Here is a 10,258-nt window from a genome sequence, read left to right on the forward strand (position 1 = left end):
GGGGCATGCAAACCCTCTGATTACAGATAACAATGTACGTCATGAGAAGGGGTTGTAACATAGGCAATACAAGCAATAGGTGGGGGATAACCTAGGGGTGTACGTGCAATAGTTCAGGGATGGAATAGGGGTACATATGTGGCAGGATGGGTGAACCCTAGACTCAATATAGTGGCCTAAGCTTAGTCATCCTTGAGTGGTCCCAGGCTTGCCTTTGGGCTCTCTTTCAAGGGAACAATATCAGAAGGGAGTGGGCCCTACTTAGAATGAGTCAGACTGTACAGTCTGGTTGCTCTAGATACCCTTAAGTAGGATAACCTCTGACCTACATCCAGTGACCTAGTGTACAGCCATTTACCATGTGTAGCAAGCAGTGTCTTGGGTTTGGCATATATTTGGGGGAGACAACTTGGGAGAAATATTTATTTCCCACAAATGTTTTTAGATGCAAGTGGGAAATGAGTTTCGGAATCTTCTATTCTCCTCTCAGCCTCCAGAAAACCGTGCAAGAAAGAGACGGGTGGAGTGCGGTGGGGTGAGGGTGAGTGTGGGCGAGATGAGGAAGGGGTAGGTAAAGGGGGGTGAGGAGAAATACACACAGAAAAAGGAAGCCTCTGGGGGAGAAAGGGGGAATAGATTACAAGAATCAACCTGTAACTCCCTCTCAGGGGGATGAACAATGGAAAAGTGGGTGAGGGGCGACGGAGGATGATGTAAGATATGAAAATAATAATCTATAACTTAAGGGTTCGTGAGGGAGGGAGGGTGTTCGAGGGAGGGGGAAGAAATGGGGCGCTGATATCAGGGGTTCAAGTGGGAAGAGAATGCTTTGAAAATGACGATGGCAGCATATGTGCAAATGTGCTTGACACACTGGATGAGTGTATGGATTGCGATAAGAGATGTAAGAGCCCCCAATAAAAGTATTTTAAAAAATGGTTAGAGAGCAAATGTTTTGAGATTGATGAGGGCAACAAATGTATATATGTGCTTGACTCAATGGATGTATGTATGGACTGTGATAAGAATTGTACGAGCCCTCAATAAAATAATTATTTTTAAGTATTAAAAAAAAGAAAGAAAATGATGGCAGCATACGTGCAAATGTGCTTGACACACTGGATGAATATATGCATTGTGATAAGAGATGTAAGAAAAAAAAGAGAGAGATGTAAGAGCCCCCAATAAAAATATTTAATAAAAAAATGAAAATAAAGTAAATAAATTTTTTTTTAAAGGAAGCCTCGCGAGATCTCCGGCGCGCCTGCGCGGGACGGCTGTCGGAAGGGGTGGGGACCCTTCTTTGAGGGTCATTTTGGCCTCCGTGTCCGTGGGAGGCGTCCGCTCTTTGTTCTTAGCAGCTTCTTCCCACTCCCCGCCCGGGACGCTTTCTTTCCTCGGGTGTTTCAGCGAAGGGACAAGAGGGAATAAAGGCGGAGCAGCAGACGGTGAGGGGGCGCTCCGCGGGCCTTTGGGGGTGCGGCGGGGGGGAGCGAGCCGTGGGGGAGGGGTTGGCGCGGAGGCCGCGAGCCGACCGCACAGGCCTGGTGACGTCGCGCGGTCACGTGCGCGTGGACGGAGGCGGCGGGCCCGGCCCCCCACCCTCGGTGATCGGCCAAGTGCAAGCCACGCGGCGCGGCCCCCGCCAGACATTCAGCCCTTCCGTGAAGGTTTCCTGCGTGCGGGCTAGGGGAAGACGCCCCGCGTTCGGGGGAGCCGGTGTTGGGGGGGGGCCGGACAGGGGGACCCGTGAGGGGCGCCCCCGCCCCCGGGGCTGACCTGCTACTTCCATGCCGCAGGGCTGATCGCTGCAGAAGCCGACCGCTTGTGCCCCGTGGGAGTGAATGCAGAACCGATTCTGTCCCTGTGCTGCTGTGGGTACGGTATTCAAATGTGTTTTTTTAAATGTTTAACAAAAAACGAGTAGGTATGCTTGAACTAATCGATCGATCGATGATGATAGGTATAGATAAACGAGTCGATGCCTAGGTCCTGTTGAACACCTTTAAAAAAGGCAAACCATGCGTTTTGGTAGTAGGTGTTGTAAGCTCACTCACTACCTGACAGGTAAGTTAGTGTGAGCAGGTTCGAAAGGAGAAAGACAAGTGGCTTTCTACTCCTGTGAAAAGTTCCAGCGGAGGAAACCCCTAGGGGCAATTTACTGTGCCCTAAAGGGTCACGATGAGTCAGAATTGACTTAAGGGCAGTGAGTTTTTTGTTTGTTGGTTTTTGGAGTAGGTTGGAATGAACAGGGTGGGGTGGGGTGCTGGTGGTGCTGTGGATTTAGCCTTTGACTGGGAACCACAGTTCAAACTCATCAGCCACTCCAGGGAGGAAAGATGAGGCTGCTTGCTCTGTAAAGACTGACAGTCCCAGACAATCCGAAGTGGTTCAGCGCTGCCCCATTGTAGGCACTAAGTGGCATGGTTTTGTTTTTTGTGGGGTTAGGGATGGGGTGGCTTTTTGTATTCCTGTTCTGTTGTGTGGCCTCTGCCTTCCCTTATTTTATTTTTATTTTTTTGGAAAACTGAGGATGATGAAGATACTATAAATCCCATTTGGGTTGTATTTAATATCAAATGAAATAGCATTTATAAAGCACAGGGAATAGGGTGTGCTGCTTGCTCACAGCCCCACCCTCACAGACTCAAGCTGGGCACCCACACAGAATTTCTTGAAAGGCTTTCATCTGCGCCTCATCCTGGATTAGCGTCTGAGCGTTCTAAAAATACGGAGTAGAAAGCTTAACAGTAACAGTTGAGTCCTTAAAACAGCTGGTTCCCAATAAATAACAGATCCAGGTGAATTTATTTAAGCAAGCCGGAAATGGGATGGAATTCTTTAGAGAGAGCTTTTAAAGGGATTGATTGACCAAAATGACTTATGACAAAACTTTGTAGAGAATGTTTGGATTGACTTCCAGTATTATATAAGGAAAGATCTTGAAAAATTTGAAAAAGACATAAAAAATTATGCATGATTTTCTTTCTTTTCTCCTGAAGTCAACTTACACTAACATGTTATACATTTTTGAACAGGGTCTAGTTTGAGGCCATAAGAAGGATAAAGCATCACTTTTTCAAAAGCCCCTGTCCGCAACATGAATTCTGCTAAAATTGAAATAAGAACAAATATCAAATTTATGGTGAAGCTTGGGTGGAAGAATGGTGAAATCATTGAGGCTTTACGCAAAGTCTATGGGGACAATGCCCCCAAGAAGTCAGCAGTCTACAAATGGATAACCCGTTTTAAGAATGGGCGAGATGATGTTGAAGACGAAGCCCGCAGTGGCAGGCCATCCACATCAATTTGTGAGGAAAAAATCCACCTTGTCCGCGCCCTAATTGAAGAGGACCGGCAACTGACAGCAGAAACAATAGCCAACACCATAGACATCTCCATTGGTTCAGCTTACACCATTCTGACCGAAAAACTCAAGTTGAGCAAACTTTCCACTCTCTGGGTGCCCAAACTACTGCGCCCAGATCAGCTGCAGACCAGAGCAGAGCTTTCAACGGAAATTTTAAACAAGTGGGACCAAGATCCGGAAGGATTTCTCCGAAGAATTGTGGCAGGAGAGGAAGCCTGGATTTTTCCATACAATCCGTAAGACAAAGCACAATCAAAGCAGTGGCTACTAAGAGGTGGACATGGTCCAGACAAAGCAAAAACTGACGAGTCAAAAGCAAAGGTCATGGCAGCTGTTTTATTTTTTTGCTAAAGGCATTTGTTTTTTTGACTTTTTGGAGGACCAAAGAAAGAACATGTGCTTATTGGGTGCGTTTTGAGAAAGATAGCCAAAGCTTTTTAACAAGAAAAGGCCCAGGAAAACTTCACCAGAGAACTCTTCGTGACAATGCTTCTTTCTACTCATTCTCCTCATCTAACAAGGGCAAATGTTCTTGAATTTCCATGGGAAGTAATTTGCCATCAACTTCACAGTCTTGATTTTGCTCTTTTTTGTTTCCCAGTCTTAAAAGAACACCCATTTTTCTTAGTTAATAATGTTTTTTTTTTTTTAAAAGGCTGCATTAACATGGTTAAATTCCCAGGACTCTCAGTTCTTTAGGGATGGACTAAATAACTTGTATTACTTTTAAAAGTTCTTGAACTTGATGAAGAACTTGAACTTATCTTGAGAAATAAATGTATCTTTTTTTAATTCCGTCTTTCTTTGAACTTTCTGAAATCCCTTTATATGTAAGTATGATCTAAAAGTTATTTGATTTTTCTTTTTCCTTAACTATGGGCTCAGTAGTCATAATTTAATGAAGACTTCAGACTTTGAAGTTATGAGAGTAAATTTATTGAAAGGAAGTAATATGTACACAACAGTGACCTTTCTCTCATAACATATATTGAGCAATGACTATTCCAGGCCTTCGGCTAAGTTTTGGAAACACAGAGTCATTTGTAAGGCAGTTTTTGTCCGCAAAGCTGTGGAAAATTTAAAAGGTCAAAGAATAACTTTGGGTCATGGAGTTCAAAATTTTCGACTTTGAAAATCTGACTAAGAATACTTGGAATTTTTATGAGACTGCTCATAATGAGAAGTGGAAACTATTTGCAGAGCCTCAGACAGACATTGAAAATGATTATAGAAGGCAAAGCTAAATTAATCATACTTGTCAACATCTGCCTTGCCTTAGGGGAAATCAAATCACATCTCTGGCATGCTGTGTGGACTAATTGTAAATGTCACACATGAGGACAACCATAAGATGGATTCAAAAGCACTTTGTAACAATTCGCATCTGTATTTCCAGGGTAAAATGTGAGTTTTACCTTGAGTTTTGTTTTTCAATTGGTTTGTAACTTGTTTCATGGTAGTTGTATTCTATGCCAGAAATGTAAGAAAGGAGAAAAACCAAAGGTACTTACCTAGGAAATAAAATTAAGTAGTAAAGTCTATAAAACATTGGTAGACATTAGAAAATTGTCAGGAAAAATCTTAATATTTTCAGCACCTGCTCTGTGGCACATCTTCACCGGCTGAGGTCAGGGACCACCGTGTCCTGTTGTATTTACGGTTAAGTTCACAAGCATATTAGAATGGTGCCTTGCCCATGGCAGCATCTTCATAAGTGGTAGCGCTTGCTATTAATGCTGGATACATGTAGTGAATGAAAATGTATGTAGTTCTCACTATGAGGTAGGAATTAATACTGTCATGCTTTGTCCACTATATATGTGGGTGTATATGTGTAGCGAAAACGTGTATGTTTTTGCCACAGTCAAAATCTGTTGACTTCAGAAGCATCTTCTTGAAACCGTTGCCCCTTGCTGCTGAGCACAGCAAGCACCTGCTTGGTGGAATCTTCTTCAGAAAGGGTACAGTGTAAAGAATTGTGAGAAAAGTTTGAGTTGAAGACAAACACTGGTCAACAATAATGTAAAAATCTGAAGTATCTTGATTATCCCCAATTCTTTGGGCTACATTTCTTGGCCAAATGCATTGCCCCACACAGCTTCCAAACACATTTATTTTACTTGTCTTGTAAATACTATCTTTTTTTTTTAATACTATCATTTTTAAAAGATGATTTCCCATGTCTGTCATGTATGAGTCACAGTCCACTCAGTGGCAGTGAGTTGTTGTTTTTTTTGAATCATCTAGTTATCTATGTGATTGCTGAAATTCATACGACTCCAACCCCTGGTTTCTGCCTGAAAGGGATACAGAGAGTCCATGAGACAGGCAGATAATCAAGGGTATTGCCAAGCAGTTGTACCGAACGCATTACTTTGTTGAAGTGTTTAGAGCTTACTTTTAATAGCTGTTCACTTAAAGGATACACAAGTGGTTGGTAAATAAGTAAAGATGCTTCACTCCTTTGCATGGTAGATAAATCATCTTGAGATACCATTTTCACCTGTCAGACTAGCCAAATAAAGTTTCCCAAAATGCTCTGGTGATGAAATGGACCTTCTTAAGACATTCACTTTAGGAAAGAAGTGAATTGACCCAGTTTCTATGGAACACCATTTGGCAGTATCTATCAAAGGTACAGAGCCCATTCCTTTTGATGGAGCACTGCCAGGATTTTTAGCCAACCACTCTGCATATGCACAGAGGATTTCTAGGAGTGACTTGTTGCTATGGTGAAGTTTCTAAAAGGAATGGCAATGATTAAATTGTATAACATGTGAAGTATATCCCAATGTTTTTTAAAAGTGGCATATCCACTCAAAAAGCTACGGTTTTACAGGAGGAAGCTCGTGATGTGCTGACAGAAATATTATTTGGTAGTTACGTTCACTCTACAGACAATATTGTGTAATCTTTTCATAGTAAGAAAAACATTTGTATTTACTAGTTTATGTATAAAGAAGTCTCGCAAAGCTTCTGTCATGGGTTGAATTCTGTCTCCCAGAAATAGGTGTCAAATTGCATGGGCCATGATTCTCTGTGGTTTGGCAGTTAGGTGATGGTGTGATGTGGCAGTTATGTGATGATTCCCTGTGATGTGATCTGATGTAATAAGCCAAGAAATTGATTAAGGGTGGGATGCACCACCAAGAAAGGAGGGCCAGGTGTGGAGTGCTGGCTTTGGACCTCGGTTCCCTGTACTGTGAAGCTCCTGGATCCAGGGAAAGATTGATGTCAGAACACTTGGGAGATCTCTCAGAAGTGTTGGACCTCCAGATCCTGAAAGGAGACCATGAACTTTTCTTCAGAGCTGACAGAAAGCCTTCACCGAGAGCTGGCGCTCTAAATTTGGTTTGGGGCCTCCTAAACTGGAGAATCAATGTTTGTTAAAGCCGTGCACTTGCAGTATCTCTTGCTACAGCAGCACTTGATTAATGAAAGCTAGTAACGGTAGTCAAGTTGTTAAGAGCATTCTGTTTTATTAAGAGACCTTTTACTTTGTGCTTTTTATATTTTAGCATTATGAATATCCCTTACATAAATAAAACTGAATTTCAAAAATAGAGGAGCCTGTGATTTTTATAAACATGGAGGGTATAAATCACCTATAATTTCTTAGAGTTGCCCTTAAACTCACTAAACAAAAATTTTTTGAGAGTTTTGTTTTAAACCACCATGCTTTGTTGATTTAAGAGAGTACGTATATACTCGTGTATAAGCCTTTTTTTAAAAAAAAATCATTTTATTGGGGGCTCTTATAATTCTTATCACAATCCATACACACATCCATTGTGTCAAGCATATTTGTACATTTGTTGCCATCCTCAAAACATTTGCTTTGTACTTGAACCCTTAATATCAGCTCCTCATTTCCCCTCCCTCCCAACTCTCCCCTCCCTTATGAACCCTTGATAACTTAGAAGTTATTATTTTGTCATATCTCACACTGTCCCACGTCTCCCTTCACCCACTTTTCTGTTGTCCATCCCCCAGGAGGAGGTTATATGTAGATCCTTGTAATCGGTTCCCCCTTTCTACCCTACCTTCCCTCCACCCTTCACCACTGGTCCTGAAGGGGTCATCTGTCCTGGATTCCCTGTGTTTCCAGTTGCTATCTGTACATCCTCTGGTCTAGCCAGATTTGTAAGGTAGAATTGGGATCATGATAGTGAGGGGGAAGGGAGGAAGAATTCAAGAAGTAGAGGAAAGTTGTATGTTTCATTGTTGATACCCTGCAACCTGTGTAAGGGTTCCCTACAGATGGCCTTTGAGTCTCCACTCTGCACTCACCCTCATTTACAATTATATGATTTTTTTGTTCTTTGATGTCTGATACCTGATCCCTTCGACCCCTACGCCGAGTTTTAAAGCACATTTTTTAATGCAGTTTTGTTGATAAAATTAGGTGCCTCAGCTGATTCGGGTCGGCTTATATTCAAATATATACGGTAAATGAATTTTTTAAAGATATGTTCCCCCAAAGGTTGTATTTACTTAGGGAGCTAATTTCATGATTAAATCTGGATGTTTTTTGCCTGTTTTTAATAAGTGAGCATTTTAAAGGGTGATTATAAAGCCTTAACATTTGATTCCTTCTATTATTATAGAAGGGAACCTGAAATTCATGCATACAAGAGATGGAGTTTCTGCTCATAAGAAGTGACATTCTAATCCATGTGGTTCTCAACCTTCCTAATGCCGCGACCCTTTAATATAGTTCCTTGTGTTGTGGTGACCCCCAGCCATAAAATTATTTGTGTTGCTACTTCATCACTGTAATTTTGCTACTCTTATGAGTGGGGCAACCCCCAAAGGAGTCACGACCAACAGGTTGAGAACCGCTGAAGTAGAGTCATAGAATTGTCAAGTTCCTGGAACCTTAACATCACTTTGTCCCTAGACCAAAAGGGAGAAGAATCCATTTATTAAAAGTATTTATGCCCTACTAGCCTTGTAGCCATTGGAAAAAGGTTTTTATGTCGCCTTTGAGTAGCCACAAATACCCAGTAATGGGCTGTGGATATCTATTGGGCATCATACAATTTCTCAGTTCTTGGCCTCAGACTGGCACTGTTTACACATTAAGTTTTTAAACACAATTTATTGATTTTCTTCTAGCAATATGCTGCCAACTAGCATTCTACTCGTGTATTGTTAGAAACAAAAGGATATTTCCTTGACATTTTCAAGTGATGCATTATTCAAAAGTTGGAAATTAAAATGCACCCTGATTATGTAAACTGGTAATTATTTAAGTGTAACTAATTATTTGGTTCCTTCATAGAATTGAAATCTATATCTTTTTCTTGATAGTGTTGAGGTTATCAGGAGTGCGCAGTGGGGTACATATACTTTTCATCGAGAACGGTATGTAGCCCACACCAGGCAAGCAATGAGTGCAGAACCAACGGGTGATAGAAGGCATGCTTCAAATACAAGGCAGCCCCTCAGCCTATCATATTACTTAGGCTTGCCTTAGTTATGGCATTCAGTATTAATTACACATAACTTAAAAAAATTAATCCTAGGTTGCCATTTGGTTTGTATCAGGAGAAAGTGAGCCTCCAAGGCCAGTCATTGCCTCAAGTCAGTGCATCGTATATTTCACAGGGACTTTCCCACGCCCGGCGATGCCTCTTCTACAGTCTGTGCCAGATGGTGGTGCAGTGCTAGGGTCACTCTGGCCTGTGGTTTCCCCTCTTGTTCTTTCTCTGGATTCGTTGTTCCTCTCTGTGGCCATCCATTTTAGTTAGCCATATGTTCTTTCAGGATAGCCTCAGCTCCATGAGGAGAAGTTCTGGAGATGGAAAATCCAAGGGAGGGAGAGTGCGAATTGGAATTCCCAGCATTTGTTGCCTTTCCCAGTATTTGGAAACTTCTGCCAGGTAGAAGAGGCTGTAGCAGTTTCTGAATGTGGTGGCAAACTCCATCACTCTGATTTTCTACAAAATCAGTGTCTACATCCAGCGCCTTTGCTATTGGCCCTTTTAGAAATCTGGCCATTTCTGCTTTCAGTTCATTTTCTTTCCTCACTCTCACGTGCCTCTTCAAATCAGCAATTTTAGTTGCCCGCTCCTCTATAATTGTTTGATCATCTTTATATATATCTAAGGGGCTTTGCTTCCGATACATGGCTCTGCTGGCTTACTCTTCTGCCGAAGTAAAAACAGTAGCATGTAGGATCCCTGTGAAAGACGCCCTGAACTTCGGGCAGGCGTCTTTCTGGGGACGGGCTGTGAGATGCTTGGAGGTGGGTGGCTACATCCGTGTCTGTTCTAAGGGCTTTCCTCTTCCTGCATGCTTTGCCCTCTTCCACCTCTCCTGGATGAGGTGTTTCATGTGGCTATTTGCAATTCCAGGGATAAATGGGCCTGCTCAAACTATATGCACTTCATGGCTTCAGAAAGATAGGAAGCAGCTTTTTGTGTGTGATAAAAACTAGCCTCTAGGTATTTCCCTGTAGCTAGTAAGAGGTCTGTTCGTCTGCTCTGCTGATGAACAGTAGAGTCGAAATGCTCTCTAGGGCTTCCGAGGTAGTCGTTCTTTAGAACCCATATGTGTGCCTTCCTAGTATTCGGATGCCCCTTCCTCATTTAGGGGCTGAAAATTGAGGCACGGGAATTCTGTTCCAGGCCTAAAGGGTGACTAAGAGCCGTGGTCCTAGGGGCTCCACCAGTCTCGATCCAACTAGTAAGCCTGGTCTTTGATCATTTTGAGCTTTGTTTTACATCTTTCTCCCAATCTACCCAGGAATTTCTAATGTGACCTGAGATAGTTTATCGTGCCAGCCTGGCCGATAAACACATGTGGGGTTAATTGAAGGGGGGAGAGATAAATGACTCAGTGAGCCTCGCCTTTCTTGTCTCTCGCTCTTTGATCATTGGACCA

The 10,258-nt window shown here is 42.4% G+C and overlaps 1 long non-coding RNA gene and 1 pseudogene across 1 annotated transcript; one reads left to right on the top strand and one right to left on the bottom strand.

Moving 5' to 3' along the window:
* Positions 1 to 1,296: 1,296 nt before the first annotated feature.
* LOC123522344 lies at positions 1,297 to 6,933 on the top strand. Its single transcript, XR_006680613.1, has 3 exons — positions 1,297 to 1,448; positions 1,800 to 1,878; positions 3,039 to 6,933. It is a non-coding gene; the product is annotated as an uncharacterized LOC123522344 (long non-coding RNA).
* A 2,202-nt stretch (positions 6,934 to 9,135) lies between these two features.
* On the bottom strand, positions 9,136 to 9,963 carry LOC101659552 (annotated as a pseudogene).
* Positions 9,964 to 10,258: the final 295 nt, after the last annotated feature.

Source organism: Echinops telfairi, unplaced genomic scaffold (genome assembly GCF_000313985.2).
Source record: "Echinops telfairi isolate 266 unplaced genomic scaffold, ASM31398v2 ScPeMD7_5868;HRSCAF=6743_0, whole genome shotgun sequence".
NCBI lineage: Eukaryota > Metazoa > Chordata > Mammalia > Afrosoricida > Tenrecidae > Echinops > Echinops telfairi.